Here is an 18,129-nt window from a genome sequence, read left to right as displayed (position 1 = left end):
GAATTACAGTTTATGTTCTAAAGAATCAGGACTCACGGTATCATGTCTTTTATTTCTGTTAGGGAGTACCTGAGGGTTAAGGCTGCGATCTGTAGTTCCTACAGTACAGGGTTTGATACCCTCATCTGTCATTTGCCCACTGTGTGACCTTGAATAAGTCACTTTGCTCCCAGATCACACCTGAAAAAGGAGTGGGCCTTCTGGCAATCTTAAGTTGTTATTGATATGATATATATATATATATATATATATATATATATATATATATATAAAATATATATACATACAGACTATATATATATATATATATATATATATAAAATATATATACATATATATATATATATATATATATATAAAATATATATATATGCACAGATTCATCGTCAACTGCAGTTTTCATACCTAGTACCCGTTATTCACTTACAATTGACCCTCAGACTGACTTCCTTCTCCTTTTTTGGAAGGATCCAGATCCCTGTCTGTCTTGTCTACCCATTCTTCCAGAAGTCTTGATGAAAATGACGTGGAGAGATTGGCGAGGAAAATTCTCTGAGAGCAAGGTGTGACAGGGATCACCTTGGTTCCTACCCCCATGGGTCAGGGACTTTACTCTTCAACTACTCCTCCTCCTTTAATTCTTGCTCTGAGTATGCTGGAAGCTTCAGAGTCCATGGTTCCGACCTGTCCAGTACTGAGTATGCCAGATCCGAAGACATCCTCACTTCTGGATCATACAATTGCTCTAAGTTCTTCAGTTCAGTCAGAACCGGAGACTTCTCAGAGCCGTGTCTGTCCTGTCAGTTCCAAGGCACTGGAGTCGACTCCTGTTTTCTTGGTGCCATCTCTAAACCTCGGGGCTTCAGCATAGATCAGCTCGGCTCCAGGTTCTGCTTCCAGAGGGATCTCCTTGGGATGGGGATGTCCCATGCCTCTGAGGACCACCATCTCAGATCCAGGATCCTTTTCTTCTCTAGGTGGTCCACTTTGGAAGCTTTGGAGGAAGTCATGTCTGCTTCAATCACTAGATCACTCCCTTCCCTCTTGGAACAGTCAACTCTGTCACACTTTTGTTCAGAACCTGAACCTTTGCCTCCACCAGGACAGTGAGTACCAAAGCCTCAGGTTTCCCAGCAGGGTGCCCCCTCTTCTTCCAATACCTCCCAGAACTCCTCACTGAGTAAGTCCCTAGGAAGAAGAAGTGCAAGAGGAAGCAGCTGGATTCTCCAGAAGGCTCTATCACAGAAGACATGGATTTTGAAGAAGATAAAGGATCCCCACAGTCACCTTCTGATGATGTTTCATTTGGAGACATCCTAGAAATCCTTAAGCAGAGAGTTGATTGAAAGTCCACCAATCCGTCATCTGAGAAAACTGTGTATCTGCAGGCCTTTGATACCTGCCCTTCTACTTCCTGGGTCACTCCACCACTGATGAGCTCATTGAGTTGATCTCTTGGCAGGCATGGAAGGCCCCTGATTCCATTAAGCCAATCCCCTGGAGACCTGACAAAATTATTACTGCATCCAAGGATAAGCCACTCTGGAAAAAAATGTTTGCCTGTGGACGCCATGGTCATGGTGGCAGCCACAAAAAAGGAACTTGCAGAGGAAAGTTCCTCTATCCATCCTCCCAACAAGGAGTCTTGGATGATGGATAGATTTGGGAAATGAGTTTATGTGTCAACGGCCATTGCATTACGGTCCTTGAACTGCCTGGCACAGTTCACCAGACTTCAGAGGGATTTGATTAAAGAACATTCACATAGTCTCCCAGAAGCCATTTCTGAAGAGGTTCAGGAGTTGGTTACCTTTCACTTGGCCATCCTAAATTCCATTTTTAATTTGTCCAGGTGTTGCCATAAGGAGACATGCTTGGATGAGCTTGTGTGATTTTGTGGAGCCATTTAAGTCTTCATTCATCAGTGCTCCTTTTGATGGCGCATCACTGTTTGGCCCTAACATTAAAGACACATTGACCGAGTGTGACAACGATGGGAAAATCCTTTTTGCTGTGGGTGTATGTGTTTCCACTCCACAAAGATCCTTTTTGAGGAATCAATACAGCAGTTGAAAAATGTGGTTCAGGAAATCTGAAAGGTCTTCTCAGGACACGCATATTGGTGGTTCCCCCTAGTGGCAGAGGGGGCCCACAAAACCAAGGGTACAGAGATTCTTTTTTTTTTTGGTAAACCCTTTCAACACTCCTGAAAGAAGCCCAATTGTCCAACACTGGAGACATTCAGGGGTCGCTGGTCCCTGTATCAGAGAGCCTGGCTTCAAATAACTTCTGATACATGGGTGCAGAGGATTATATCCAGAGGTTATAATATACAATTTTCCCTTCCTCCATCCACTTACAAAAAAAATCCCAGATGTTCCACCCAGTCACAGGGAACAAGCAGCAATACAAATTCAAAAGCTGCTAGAAAAAAAGAGTCAACTAGAGGGTGACTGGATGTGCTCAATAGACCTTCAGGATGCATACTACCACATAAAGATGCACAGATGATCTAGAAGGTTTTTACACTTCTGACTAGGAGTCAATCACTACCAATTCAGAGTATGGCCCTTTGGCCTCACCACAGCCCCCAGGGTGTTCACCAAGTGCATGGCAGTAGTAACAGCTCACTTGAGACTGCAAGGATTCCGGGTGTTTCCATATTTGGATGACTGGCTCATCACCACCACAACCAGACATTGACTACTAGAGGCAAGAGAAAAAGTTTTCCAAACATGCTGTTCCCTGGGCATAATCATAAGTTATGATAAATCTCATCTGGAACCAACACAAACACTGGATTTCATAAGGGCTTCCATAAACACAAAGGTTGCAATTGCCTCCTTTCCCCCCACAAAGAATGGAAAAAATCCATTTTCAAGTCAAGAAAATAGTCAACAGCAACAAAGTCCCAGCAAGATTAGTTCTTCAGGCACTGGGGTCCTTGGCAGCATCAATAACACTTGTCCCCTTGGCCAGATTTCACATTGGAATTTTACAGTGGCTGCTTGCAACACAGTGGTCCATTCTTTATCAACCAATGTCAATGCTCATTATAATTATAATTACCAGTATCTGCAAAAGGGATCTCACATGGTGGATTCAGTTGGATCAAATTCTGCAAGGTCATCCTTTCATTCCCCCGCAGCCCAAGGCCACAGTGACCACAAACGCTTCCCAGCTGGGGAGGGCGGCATTGTCTGGGATAGATGGTTGAATGCACTTGGTCCCCAGTAGAGGCCAATTTGCACATCAGTGTCCTAGAGATGAGACCAGTGCTTTTAGCATTGCAGGCCTTCCAAGATACTCTCCCCTTGGGGACAATCGGTATTCAAATGGACAACATGTCAGTGGTTTAGTACATCAACAAACAAGTAGGAACTAGATCATACCCATTATGTTGAGGCTGTCTTAAAGTGTGGCAAAGGACAATCTCATCCAAACTCCAAATATTTTCTCATAGCAAAATACATTCAGGGGAGGTCCAATGTGTGATAGCAGATAAATTGAACAGATAAATACTTTTACCTCACAAATGGTCCCTCAATCAAGAAGTTTCAGAAAGAATGTTCTGAAGATGGGATCAAACATGCTGTGATCTATTTGCCTCTCCCCTAAGCAACAAGTTCACCAACTTTTTTCCCTGATCCCCCCAGAGGGAGAGTAACTGAGAAATGCTCTTTACAATTGCCCCCCCAATCTCCTATATGTCTTTCCACCAATTCCATTAATTCCTAAATTCCTACAGAAAGTAATTAAGTTGAGGAGCAAAGTTATCCTCATTGTACCTTATTGCCCTTGACAGGTTTGGTTCCCCTTCCTTTGGCCTCACCTAATTTGACAGCCTTGGATTCTAGATCCAATGCCAGATCTTCTGTCTCATCCAACAGGCATGACTCATACGGACATTCCAAATCTCAAGCTGACAGCTTGATTTCTCCAATTCCATTAGTAGCCAGACAACCTATGCTCTTTTTCCCTGTCCATCACATCTTCTCAGACTATTTTCTCAAAAGCCTTTTACACAAAAGCTTTACTCTAGTACATGGAAGGGATTTGCATATTAGGCACTCCAGAATGACATTGAACCTTTTTCAGCTCTAATTCATGGCAGTCTCTATTTTTAGCTGCGTTTTTCAATGAAGGAACTTTGGCTTCCACAATCAGAGTAAAATTAGCAGCTATATCCAATTTTCACATTGGCTTCCAAGGCTTTTCAGGCGCTTCTCACAAGCTTTGTAAAGCTTTTTTGAGGGGAACTGTTCTTTTAAAGCTTCCTTACAAAGACCCTACTCCTCCTTGGGACCTGAATCTCTTGTTGCAAGCAATCACTCAATCTCCCTTTGAACCTGCTAATGAGTGTAATATTAAGTTCCTGACTTGGAAAACAATTTTCTTGGTGGCAGTAACTTCTGCAAGAAGAATTTCAGGGATTCAGGCTTTGCCGTCTAAACCTCCATATCTAATTTTTCACAAAGATAGAGTATCACTCAGGAACAACCCCTCCTTCCTACCTAAGGTGGTTTCAGAGACCAATATTAACCAATGTATTAACCTGCCAGTATTCTTCCCCAACTTCTCTAACAAAGGTGAATATTGTTTACATTTACTGGATCTTAAAGAACAAAAGATTTCAGGAAGTCAGACCAATTGTCTTCTTCTCGCATACCAGACTGGGAAAGCCTGTTACCAAAGTAACTTTACCCAGATGGCTCACAAATTGTATATTATTCATTTATACCAAATCGGGTGCTTCCTTATCAAAACCCTTCCAAGCCCATTCAACCAGGGCCATAGCAAAGTCAGTTGTATTTCATTCTAAAGCTTCCATGGATGACATATGTGCAGCAGCAACTCAGGCTACTCCCCATACATTTATTACTCATTACAAATTGGATCTAATCTCCATGGATAGAGCATCATTCGGCTCAATGGTGCTCAGGAACATCCTTCCTTAAATCCACTCAGGATATAAAGTAGCTGGGGATTCTGTCCCATGGGTTGAGGAGAGAATGAAAATTGACAATATCAAATAAAGAAGTTATGTACTCAGCATAATATTCCATCTGTGTTGTCCATTTTTATTCTTACTCAACTCCCCATCCTCAATTCCCCTGCCCTTGACTTCTGGAAGAACGGGTAATAAATAAAATATTACCTCCTTTATGGTAGGTTTACCTTCATAAGTGCGTTATGCACTCATGCAACTCCACTTTGTGTGAAAGGAGGTTTGAAAACTTGCAAATCCATGACAAAAAATTGTCCAAATGTGCAATGAGCGAATGCACATTGGCATTTGCTCATTGCAGATTCAACATTGTGGGTGCGGATTGCACTATAGCGGGATTGGGAAATAATCCCATTCCCAACTGTAGTGAGATCTCAGAGTTGGTATATTAAAGTAGGGGGGGTGGGGGGCGCAGGAGGGGCTTGCCCCCCTGAATTACGATGTGTCTTTGACATTTTAGTTCAAAAGTCAGTGAATCAGCTGTTCGATTTTTTTGACTTTCGAACTTCTGAGAATGTCGAAGTTTGAATTTTGCACATTTGGTTCTAAATGCATGATAGATATTGTCCATTACAACAATATGAAGGTAAACCTTTATGGTATACACCAAAAAAAAAATCCAATAGAAGAGTGGAGAACAAAAAATGTTGCCTCAAGACAGTATTTTATTCGAGCCACTTGAACTCCAAACACAAAACGACACTACACTGGAACATTAACGCTCTTAACACACGCGTTTTCGTCTGCAGTATCAGACTTCATCAGATGATACATAAGGTTAGCACATTCCTTTTTTAACCTGACAAATAACCAATGACCTACCCTTCATTAAGACCCATAGTTTCAGCTGATGGATCTAAAACCCGCACATTAGCTAAATACATTGACACTAAAGTCAAAAAGCTATGGGTAGAAAGAAAGCATATATTAAAGGACTTGTGGGATTTGATAAAAGTTATTTCCAGAGTTAATTGTATAGAAAATATATTATTTATTACCATAGATGTAGATGATTTATTCTCTTCCATCCGCTATACTCAAGGAACATATATGTTTGAAGAAATTCTATATGAAAATGGTAATTTAACCAACAATGAAAAACAAGTGAATGTTTGGTTAATGGAAATGGTTTTAAAGAATAACTTTTTATATTTCAATGGGGAATTTTTTAGGCAAACACAAGGAGTAGCCATGGGAGCTGCCTGTGCCCCAACTTATGCCAACTTAGTATTAGCTAACTGGGAAGAGAAACATGTATTAACTTCACAGTACAGCTCCCACTGGGTACTCTATCGCAGATTTTTGGATGATATAGTCCTATTCTGGACTGGTGGATATGAGAAGTTCCAGGAATTTATGGTTTACCTAAATAAAACCACTGAGTTTTTGAAATTCACCTACACAGTATCTGATAAAAGTTTACAATACTTAGATTTGGAAACTTATAAGCAGGGGAATGGACTAGAGACCAAGGTATATAGAAAACCCACATATTGTAATAATTATTTATACTATGATAGTGCACACCCCCTACACTGCAAGAGGAACATTATTAAAGGACAATTTGTGAGGGGTAGTCGAATGACAAGTTCACAAAATGATTTTTTTATAGAATGTGAACTTTTAGAGAAAATGTTTTTGGATAGGGGATACCCCATTAAGCTGGTTAAAGAAGTAAGGCAGGAAATAGAAAGGGGAAGGAGGGACAGATACACCCCATTTGTGAAGGTAACTAATTTTGAAACAGAGCAAAATAAAGAACAAGAGAGAAGTGAAATGGATTTTCAACTAGCATTGACATTAGAATTCAATGCGCTTAATAGTAATATTAGAAGGATATTTTCCAAGGAATGGGATAGGTTCATTAATATTACAGATATAGACATATTAGAAGGAATTTCAGCAAAAATAGTATACAAAAATGGTCAAAGCATTAGAAACATTTTAGAAAGTAAGAATACCAACACCTTACAGAACGTAAAAAAGATGGGCACTTATAAGTGTGGTAGATGTACACAATGCCCTTATATTTTGAACTCAGATAGGTTATACATAGCAAGTAGAGATAGATGGATCATTAATAATAAGAATTATTACAATTGTGATTCCATGGGACTAATTTATTTGGCTACCTGTGTGATATGTAATTCTTTCTACATAGGAAAAACAGAAAGAAAATTAAGAAGAATATATGAACATTATAATGACATTAAGAACTGTAAGGATACAAATGCTTTATTTAAGCATACTAAAGAATGCACAGGAGCTAATTTTAGATTTACAGTGTTAGAACACACACAGAGAGATATAAGAGGAAGTCCCTCATAAGAAAAGATTGAATATAGGGAGCTCTGGTGGCAGTTAACACTGGAGGCTTATAATTCACCAGGATTGAATGAATACACAAGTATTATGCCCATCTTGAAATTAAGGGCAGCTAAATTATAAAGGAAAATGCATTTAAATATATTATTAGAAGTATTGCATTTATTTATTTATTTATATACAATATTTTTATCATTATTTTTTAACAATTTTAACTGTGGAATGATATTTTAAATACGTTATGTGAAAGTTTTATTGTTGAATAATATGAATTTCCGCTAGGGGTCAGCCTAACATCAAATCTAAAAATATACATTTGATTTAGTTGTTACTATTTTTTAACATGTATAATAATAAAATTGATTTTAGAAGGGTAACTTATAAAGTATATACTAATAATGTATTGAGTTTTTATAGGAGCTAGGGAAGTGAATGTTTTTGAATAAACATACAAATGTACTCGTAAATTTGAAAATACCTTAATTCATGAACACTAATTGATTTATTGGTCAGGTTATAAAAGGAATGTGCTAACCTTATGTATCATCTGATGAAGTCTGATACAGCAGACGAAAACGCGTGTGTTAAGAGCGTTAATGTTCCAGTGTAGTGTCGTTTTGTGTTTGGAGTTCAAGTGGCTCGAATAAAATAGTGTATTGAGGCAACATTTTCTGTTCTCCACTCTTCTATTGGATTTTTTTTTTTTTGGCGTTTTGGGTTGAGTTCTTTATACCACCGCTTTTTTTCTTTATGGTATACATTTACAGTTCCATATATAGTCTGCACCAAAGTATTTATCCCTTCTATCAGCAGACTCAATATGAGGTAATTAGGATAGGTGCATTGTGGGTAAGGGATGAGTTTGAGAGTTTTTGGTCATTATGAGGATCAGAACCGAACCCACAAGTTGAGGAAGAATGAAAATGGACAATACAGATGGAACATTATGGTGAGTGACTTTTTTCCCCAATTATCACTTTCTTCCCCATCACATCTCAAACATTTGCAGTCTACCTGAGGTAAATTCCTTGCAGTTTCTTTGTGGTATAAAAATACCAATACAAACACTTCCAAGCAAAAATCCAAAATTTTCTAGACTCTGTTGCATATTTGCGAGCCATACATATATCTTTCCATTGTTTTTTGTGAACTGCATATCCTGTCTCTCTTCCCAATTCTTTCTAACCTCCTCTAATTGGTTCTTTCAGTTATCATGCATTATTTTATATGTTGTGCTAAATATCTCTTTTTTAACAGCAGCTGCTGTTCTAGCTTCTAATAAAAACTCTATCAGTGCTGGTCTTTTACTTAGGAGCTACTATTCCTTTTTCTTTGTCTATACTCTGATATCAGTCCTTGATAAGAAAGGCAATCTCTAGCCTGAAGTCCAGATGTATTCTTGGCTTCTTCCCATTCTCTTACCTTTCCCTCTCTAATTATTTACTCCAATTACCTAGGGTCTTTTGCCGGTTTTCTCCGGTAAATTCAAGCCAAATCTTTCCTATTCTCTGTACCCCTAATTACAGTCATCCCTATGGGTAGAATTCCCTTTCTCCACTATTGTGTAGGCTCAGTCAGAATGCTTTCTGCTACTTTATGAATATAATATTCTGTATAGTTATTGTTATTCTTCTTAAGGAACTGTATCCAAAATCCCAGTCTTACCTTATTTCTTGAGCTTCCTCTATTTTATCATCATCCTTTTCCAGTTTAAATTATAGAGTCCTGCTTGTTTGATGTATAGGAGCCTTAACAGCATAGCTATGAAATACCCCTTCAAATCAGGTAATGTGAAACCACCTTGCTCTAATGAAGAATCAACCTATCCCACTTGACTCTTGCCCTCTCTCCCTCCCATGTAAAATCTTTCAACTCTTTATTAATTCCTATCCACAACTTCTCTTCTGGTTGATGAAAATATGCCTGACCTGTGTATTAAGCTAAAAGGACTAAAAACATTTTCACTGCTTGTATCTTCCTACCTGTATCCATAAAATAGACATTCCAATTTTTCAGTTCCTGTATTATCTTTTGTTTAGTCTCCTCCCACATATCCTTGGCTGGGGTCTACTTCAGTTTGTCAGTCTCACTAAACATCGAATGCTTCTTCATGGATCCCTATTTGTCAAAGTCTTCATCATTTGAACGATCGTTTCAAGAAACTTTTTCCCACGGTAAGTAACCAGTGAGCAATTATCAGGTGTTTGCCCTTTTCCCCACTGCAGTGCAATCTCAGAGTTGGTATATTTAGGCAGAGCCCCCCCACCAGAGAGTGGGTTTTAAAAATGCTGTTTTTGTGGCAGTCAGTAGGTTGGCTAACTTTTTACTTATGATCAATAAACGGATGAAGTTTCAATAGGGTTCGACGAAGAGGCATTCAACATTTACAACATTCAACGATGTGATATAGACCCCACCTTAGCTGCCATAACAGAATCCCTTTTAACACATACTCCTAAGTACTTAATTTTATCATGTCCCCATAAATATGGATACTACTGAACTAATTTGTGTATGGGTACATAGTTCATATCTATTGCCTTTGTTTTATCTTCATTAATTTTGTATCCCAGAAAGATTTGAAACTGCCACAAAATGTTCCACAACACTGAAATGTCCTGTTCTAGTTTTATCAAGTATAAAATAATATAATCTGCAAATGGAGCCAGCTTTTCTGGACTACCATACCAATTATATCCTTGAATTTCTGAGTCCCTTATTTTCTTTGCTAATGTTTCTAAATATAATGCAAATAACAAAGGGGAAAGAGGACACCCCTGGCTGGTTCCTCTCTTCAAACAGAACTTATCAAAGAGGAATCCCCCACTTTAATGTTCACCTCTGATACCTCATATATCCTTAATATAATTGTGTCAGAGAATGCAAATGTTTCCATTGCCCTACTCATAAAATCCCAGCTTACTCTGTCGAATGCTTTCTTGACATAGATGGGTAGCCTGTTCCAGAGTATGGGATGTCTGTGGGACAGCTCTGCATCAAGACCCACCAACAATAGTGGTAGTAATGTGGATGTCCTCCAAGAGGGTCTCACCCAAACAAATGACTGGTGCCAGAAACATGACCTCAAGCTGAATGCCAAAAAATGCATCATCATCCCCTTTGGAGAGAGTGAGATCCCCACATATTATCACATTAATAACAACGTCCTAAGTACACAATCAGTAGTGAGGGATTAAGGCACCCAGGCTGTTAGCAACCTGACTTTTGACCACCATGTTGCTTCCATTGTACAGAAACATTTCAACATTGCCCACCTCCTAAGTAAGGGTATCTCATCCAGGGGCAAAGAGGTCATAACATCCCTGTATTCTTCCCTTATAAGGCCAATTATTGAGTACAATGCCCCCTTCGGCATGTACCTCGCAAAGCACATGCAGCAGCTGGAGAACAAGGAGGTTCCTCACCAGGAGAATCCAGGGCCTCAAACATCTACCCTACACAGATAGGCTAAAAGCTCTGTCCCTCTATTCAGTTTCATACAGACTCCTCAGAGGTGACTTCTGTCTGGCATATAAAACAATCTCAGACCTTGCCTTGATGGAACTGCTGCATATCAGCAAGTCAAGCTCCACTCGAGTAACCCATACACGCGACCTCAACCTGGTCTGTGATATCAATAGGACTTGTTGGCGGGACAGATTTGTGTCCCAGAGACTCCCCCATCTGTGGAATAGACTCCCTCTCCACTTCAAGCAGAGTACCTCATTATCCCTTTTTAAGCGTAACCTCGATAACTGGACAGGAAACAGAAAAATATACCCCAGGATTCCACCTGTGTCCCTGCTGGACGGGGGCTTTAGGTGCTGACTTGTCTAAACATGGGCTAAACTCTTGGCTAGGCTTATTAGTAACCTGCTATGATCCTATGATCCTATTTTCTTACATTCTGCTTCCCTCTGGATTATCATTGTTCTATTAATCTTGTCAAATGTTTGCCTCCTCTCTACAAAACCACATTGATCCATATCTATCAATTTTGGCATTACTTTTACCTTTCTTTTAGCCATTATAGACATAAGCACTTCATAAGCATGGAGGTGCAGGGCTTTATCTATCTCTGCCGTAGAGCTATGGTCAACTGGCTGCTATAAATTGCTCATCTATATTGCATATACCCTTTTACTTGTAACCTAGATCATGACTGAAAGGCATGTGAGAAGGAACATTTCACATAACCCATTTGCAAGTAAATTAATTAATACAAATGTGGCAGTGCCTTTTCCCTCTAGAAGAGAGATATTACCTATGTGACCTAAGAGAAAAGCATATTCTGCCTAGATAGTGACATTTTTGTTAATATAATGCATGCATAACTGATTGTAGGGCTGTGATATTTGCAACTTTTGTGTGTTAGGCAGATCTGGTGGTGGCATCTTCAAGTCAGGTTGGCTAGATAGACAGTACAGTCTGATTATATGAATATGCTGAAATGCAGATGGGCTTGGAGAACAGTTGCAGTTTTATTTCTTCAGCGCTATCTAGTTCTTTCTACCAGAGTGATTTATGGTACTGTAGTCTCTAGCTCACAGTGCTGCCTCTTAATCCTATAAAAGCTAGAACTTAAGAGAAGGAGGGATGTATGCTCCTGTGAGAATGTATCATTGCATGCATGCTCCTTATGCTAAGGATGGATTGTATTGATGAACTTATTATGAGGAGGCAAACTGTATGTTTGCACTTTGTAGTCAATGTGAGCTCATTTGTAAGCTGCTGTCTGTGAATCTTACAGCAAAGAAAATTCCCAAGTTTCCTGAAGCTCCTCTGTGCAATGTGCACTGACATATATGCAGAGTTGCTTTAGCATAAACTGGTTTGTACACTACTAGTGTTCTATATGGCTCCCAATCAACCATACAAGATACAATACTGTGAGTTCTGAAACGTTTAAACTGTGATTCTTACAAAAAACAGATAATTACAAAAGTTGCTGTTGTTAAGTCCAAGATAGCTCTATGCTAGAGATATCACAGTCCTGGAGACTTGGAACCAGTATATATATATTTGTGTGTGTGTGTGTGTGTGTGTGTGTGTGTGTGTGTGTGTGTGTGTGTGTGTGTGTGTGTGTGTGTGTGTGTGTGTGTAGCTTTATTATCTTTGTCAAATGGCATGAAGATCACTGTAATGTCGACACCAAATGATCTCAGAGCATGAAAAAAATGTAAAACAAATTTAAAAAGAAATCATAATTTCTTGCAAAGGAACAAACCTCCCTGCACCTCTGCACCCCCTGCTAATTATATATTCTAATTCAGAGATTGATCAATTCTCAGGAAAAGAGCAAATTCCCCAGCCCTGAAAATCATCTAATCTGCAATTTTGGAACCAGATGGCAGCCATCTGTTTACTATAGTATAATAAACAGATGATCTAATGTTTTCAATTTTCATTCTATCCTCAACAAGTGGGTTTGGATCCAAGGTGTCAGATGCGACTCGGCCGTTACTAAAGCTCGCTGTAACCAAACTTCTTCTGTTTCTCATTTTCTTAAATAGCTACTTAGTATTTCTTATCCCTCATATTTGTTTTTACTATATTTCTACATTTTCTGTAGTACTTGGTACCGCTTAGATACTATCACTAGTATCTTTCACTCCGCATGACTTTGTCGTAGTCCTTCCATTGCCATTGTTGGTATTCCCTTACCCTCTCTTCTTCTGGTAAAAAAAAATACATTTTTGTCTACCATACTTAACTTTTCTCAATATAATTCATTTCATTTGTTGTGGTTGGCATTATTGTTTCATTATGGCTGACAAACCTGCTGGTTTAAAAAAAATGTTCTAAGTGTGGGCATAAATTGCCAGTTTCCAATGCCCACATATTCTGTGTTTATTGCCTGGACCCTCATCATTTACAGGAGGATTGCTCAATTTGCCATGGCTTCAATGCCTGTGCTCTTATGGAATGTAAGAACAAGTTGATTTTCAAATGTCTTTTGCCATCTTCCTTTGGAGAAGCCATATCGGAATCACCCCAACCAAGGCCTTCATCTTCAAAATCTTCTTTCTCGGAATCTTCTAGGAAGAGAAGTGTAAATGACCCAGTCTCAACCCTGGATCCTAAAAAACTGAGAGTGCAGAAACTTTCTGACTCATTGTTGCAGACAGTTTCAACTCTACTGGATCCGACCCTGATAGAATCAGATCAGACACAGACAGACATTGTAGAGATGCCTTCACTTCCATTCACTAGTTACTCCTCATCCATGGATCCAGTCTCTGGCAGGCTCCCATCTCCCTTTTTTCAAAGACTGATGTCACCATCTGTACACTCCACTCGTTCTTCCAGAAGTCTCACAGAAGAATACATGGAGAGATTGGTAACATAGATTCTCTTGGCACATGGTCAGATTGGTTTCCCTTCAGTGCATATGCCTCTGGGTCAGGTTGTCCATCCTTCCACAACACCACCCCTTGCAAATTCCTTCTCTGACACAGTTTGTTACTTCAGAGTCCCAGGATCCTAGCCATCTGGATCCATCAGTCTGTGAGCCAGGGATTTCCATAGCCTCATATCCGAAATCTTCTCTGAGACCTCCGGTCCACTCAGATCTGAAGAGCTCTTGGAGCCAAAGTCTGCCTGTCGGATCCAGGGTTCAGCACTTGATTCCAAAGTTTTCAGAGCCATCTCTAAACCTCGGAGCCTCAGCACTGGATAGTTCATTTCTGGCTTCCACCTCGGGGGCATTGCCGTTGGAACAGAGGGGGCTACGATTCAGAATCTCACCTTCTCAAATCAGAACTTATTTTTTGCTCCTTTGAGCTCTGCCTTCAAGGCTGTGAAGAGAGTTTTCTCTACCTCAGAAGATCTGACCGATCCTTCATTCTCAGATCCAAGATATCCTACCATTCTGTCTTAGCATCAAAAGCCTCTCCACTTTTCTCCTCAGGGGCATCCAGTACCAAAGACCTGGGTTTCCTCTTAGGGAATTCTGATTTCCTCTTCTGATAACTCCCCACAGCATTCCCACTGAGGAGGTGCCCCAGAAGAGGACATGTAAGAAGAAGCACGTAGACTGCCCACAGGAGTCCATCACTGAAGACACAGATTTTGATGAAGGCAGAGTCTTCACAAAGGCAGAGTCCTCACAATCACCTCCTGATGATGTCTGTTTTGGTGACGTCCTAGAAATTCTGAAACAGAGAGGTGGTTGGACTCCCTCCAACCCTACGTTCGAGGAATCATTTCTCCTGGAGGCCTTCTGTACTGGACCCTCTACCTCCTGGATGACTCTTCCTGCTGATGAGCTCATTGATATGGTCTCGCAACAGGTATGGAAGGAGCCCACTCTATAGAGCCCATACCTCAGAGACCAGGATAATGGTACCACCCGAGAACAGGCAGTTCTGGGAAAAGGGGTTCCAGCTGATGACATGGTCATAGAGGCAGCCATAAAGAAGGAACTCGCTGATGAGAGTTTCACTGTCCATCCCCCTAACAGGGAGTCATGGGCAATGGACAGATTAGGGAAGCATATATTTACTTCAGCAATCTTTGCTTAAAAGTCACTGAACTATTTGGCATACTTTATTAGACTTCAGAGGGATTTGACCAAACAGTTGTCAAATGCTTTCACAGAAGCCATTTCTGAAGAGGTTCAAGATTCTGTAACACCTCAGTTGGCAACCTTACAGTCTATATCCAGCTCTTCTATGAGGTTATTTTCCAACATAGTGGAAGAAAGCTTAAGAGCAGCAGGTTTAGGCATTTCCATGAGGAGACATGCATGGATGTGCTTGTGTGATTTTCTGGAGCCATCTAAGTCTTCTCTCATCAATGCTCCTTTTGATGGAACTACATTGTTTAGCCCTAAAGTAAATAAAATGTTGTCCAAGTGTAAGAAGGATGGGAAAACCTTGTCTGCCATGGATGTATGTTTTTCGGCTTCCCAAAGATCCTATTCCAGGAATCAGTGGAGTAGCCAGAAGATGCAGTTCAAAATGCCTCAAAGTCCTTTCCAAGACACACATGGAGGAGGTTCCCCCAGGGCCAGAGGAGGAAACTCTAATGGACAATGAAGACCTCATGGAAGAAATAGTCCAGAAAACCAAAGTTTGTGAGAATCTTTCTTTGACAAACCCTTCCAGAGCCCCTGAAAGGAGGCCCATCTCTAGAGACAGCCAGGGGGGCGCTTATTCCTGCACCAGAGCGCCTGGCTAGATTTAACAAAAGATACTTGGGTGCAGAGGATTATTTCCATAGGTTATATAATACCTTTTTCCCTCCCACCTCCATCTCTAAGAAAAATCCTCAATGTTCTACCCAGTCAGAGGGATCATGCAGCAATTCAAATTCAGAAACTGCTAGAAAAAGCAGTCATCCAAGCGGTCCCACCAGACCAAATAGTATCCTGAACTTACTCAAGGTTCTTTTTGCTGCCAAAGAAGACAGGGGACTGGAGATCAATTTTGGATCTCACCAATCTAAATAAATCAGTACTGGATGGTCACAGACTTGCACCTTTCTGGGGATAACCATAAAACTACAACGGATCACAACTACAATCATCTCAGATGCTGGATTTTATAGGAGCTCTTCTCAATACAAAATGGGCCATCGCTTCTCTACCACTGCACAGAGTTCAGACAATAAGATCACAAGTCAAAATGATTATGGTGAGTACCTCAATTCCAGCCTGTCTGGCCCTTCAGACTTTAGGGTTGATGGCTGTGGCAATAGCTTTAGTTCCACTAGCCAGGTTTCACATGAGTATTCTACAGTGGATGCTTGCTACTCAGTGGTCAGTCTTTAATCAACCAATGTCACACCAGATGAGAATTAACCAGACATGCAAAAGAGAACTTAGTTGATTGATTCAATCCAACCACATACTTCAAGGACATCCCTTCATTCCCCAACAGCTCAAGGCTATAGTGACCATGGATACTTCCCAGATAGTGTTGGGGAGCATTATCTGGGAAGCACAGTCCAGAACAAGTGGTCCCCTGAGGAGGCCAATTTGCACATACATGTCCTAGAGATGAGAGAGATGCTCTTAGCATTGCAGGCATTTCAGGATGCTCTCTCCTCAGGGACCCTTGTGATTCAAATAGACAACATGTCAGTTGTATGGTACATCAACAAGTAAGGGGGAGCCACATCCTTCCCATTGTGTCAAGAAGCTCTCAGGGTCTGGCAGTGGGTGAGCTTTTCCAACACCTTTCTAGTAGAATCCCACATTCTGGGGAAACTGAACATGATAGCAGACAAATTAAGCAGGTGCTTTCTTCTTCCTCACAAGTGGTTCCTCAATGAAATGATGGCAGATGAGATTTTTCATTGATGGAGCCAGCCTTGCTGCAATCTCTTTGTCTCTCCCCTAAAAAACAATTACAGCAACTACTTTGCCCTGATTCCTCCACAGGTAAAGTCACAGAGAGATGCTGTACTTCACAGTTGGCACCCCAGTCTTCTCTATGCGTATCCACCAATTCCATTTATTCCAAAATTTCTACAGAAAGCTGGCAGGTTGAAGAACAAAGTAATCCTCATTGCACCCTGTTGGCCTCGACAAATTTGGTTTCCCTTCCTTTGGTCTCACCTAGTTCAACCTCTGTGGACCCTAGATCTGACTTGAGACCTCCTGTCATACCTGACAGGTATGACACATCCAGATATCCCAAACCTCAAGCTGACTGCTTGGTTTCTCCAATTCCAGTAATAGCCAGACAGTTATTGCTCTCTTCTCCTGTTTGGTGTTTAATTTTATCTAAGCCCTCAGCAAGGAAGATATATTCAGGTAAATGGAAATTATTTGTTATTTGGGTGCAACAGCACAACTTTGACCCTTTTTCAGCCCCTATTAATTACGTTTTGGGCTTTCTAGCACATTTATTTCTAAACAGTACTAGTTCTTCAACCATTAAAGTGCAACTGGCAGCAATTTCCAATTATCACATTGGATGTAATAGCTCCTGTATTGCATCTCACAAATTGAGCAAGGTTTTCTTAAAAAGCACTGTCCTCCTAAGGCCTCCTTATAAAGATCCTACCCTTCCATAGGATTTGAATCTGGTACTGCAGTCTCTCACACAATCCCCTTTGAACCAGCAGCTACAAGATCTGAAATATCTTACATGGACGATAATTTTCTTGGTTGCCATTACTTCTGCAAGAAGAATTTCCAAGATTCAAGAATTATCCTGTAAACCCCAATACTTAATTTTCCACAAAGATAGAGTAACCTTACATACCAATCCATCCTTTCTGCCTAAGGTGGTGTCAGAATCCAACATCAGTCAGGCTATTAACTTGCCAGTGTTCTTCCCTAAGTTTGCCAACAAAGGAAAATATACCTTGCATTTACTGGATGCTAATAGACTGTTCCACTTTTATTTACATAGGAGCGAGAAAATCAGAAAAGCTCACCAATTGTTCATTTCATTTTCTGAACCAACTCTGGGAAAACCAGTTTCTAAATCTCCATTATCATAGTGGTTGACAAACTGCTTACACTAAACTTGGTATTACTCTTCCACATTTCTTGAAAGTGCCACTAGATTCCACTAGATCCATGGCAACATCCACAGTTTTTCAATCAAGAATGCCCATGAATGATATATGTGCAGCAACAACTTGGGCTACTCCCCATACCCTTGTAACTCATTACAAGTGCAATCTGGTCTCCAGCGGCAGGGCATCATTTGGTTCTATGGTGCTCTGGAATATCCTTCCTTGAGTCCACCCTGGAAACAGGTAGATAGGGACGCTGTCCCACTTGTTGAGGATAGAATGAAAATTAACAACATCGGTTAAAGAAGTTATGTACTTACCAT

The 18,129-nt window shown here is 40.4% G+C and overlaps 1 protein-coding gene across 1 annotated transcript in view; it reads left to right on the top strand.

Moving 5' to 3' along the window:
- PLEKHO2 (pleckstrin homology domain containing O2) overlaps positions 1-18,129 on the top strand; it is a 1,330,687-nt gene that overhangs the window by 1,087,812 nt on the left and 224,746 nt on the right. The window lies entirely within an intron of this gene.

The sequence above is a fragment of the Protopterus annectens genome, chromosome 7.part1 (assembly GCF_019279795.1).
Source record: "Protopterus annectens isolate FY-2018-M chromosome 7.part1, PAN1.0, whole genome shotgun sequence".
Taxonomy (NCBI): domain Eukaryota; kingdom Metazoa; phylum Chordata; order Ceratodontiformes; family Protopteridae; genus Protopterus; species Protopterus annectens.
The sequence above is the reverse complement of the archived record's forward strand: the minus strand, read 5'-3'. Positions and strand labels throughout refer to the sequence as shown.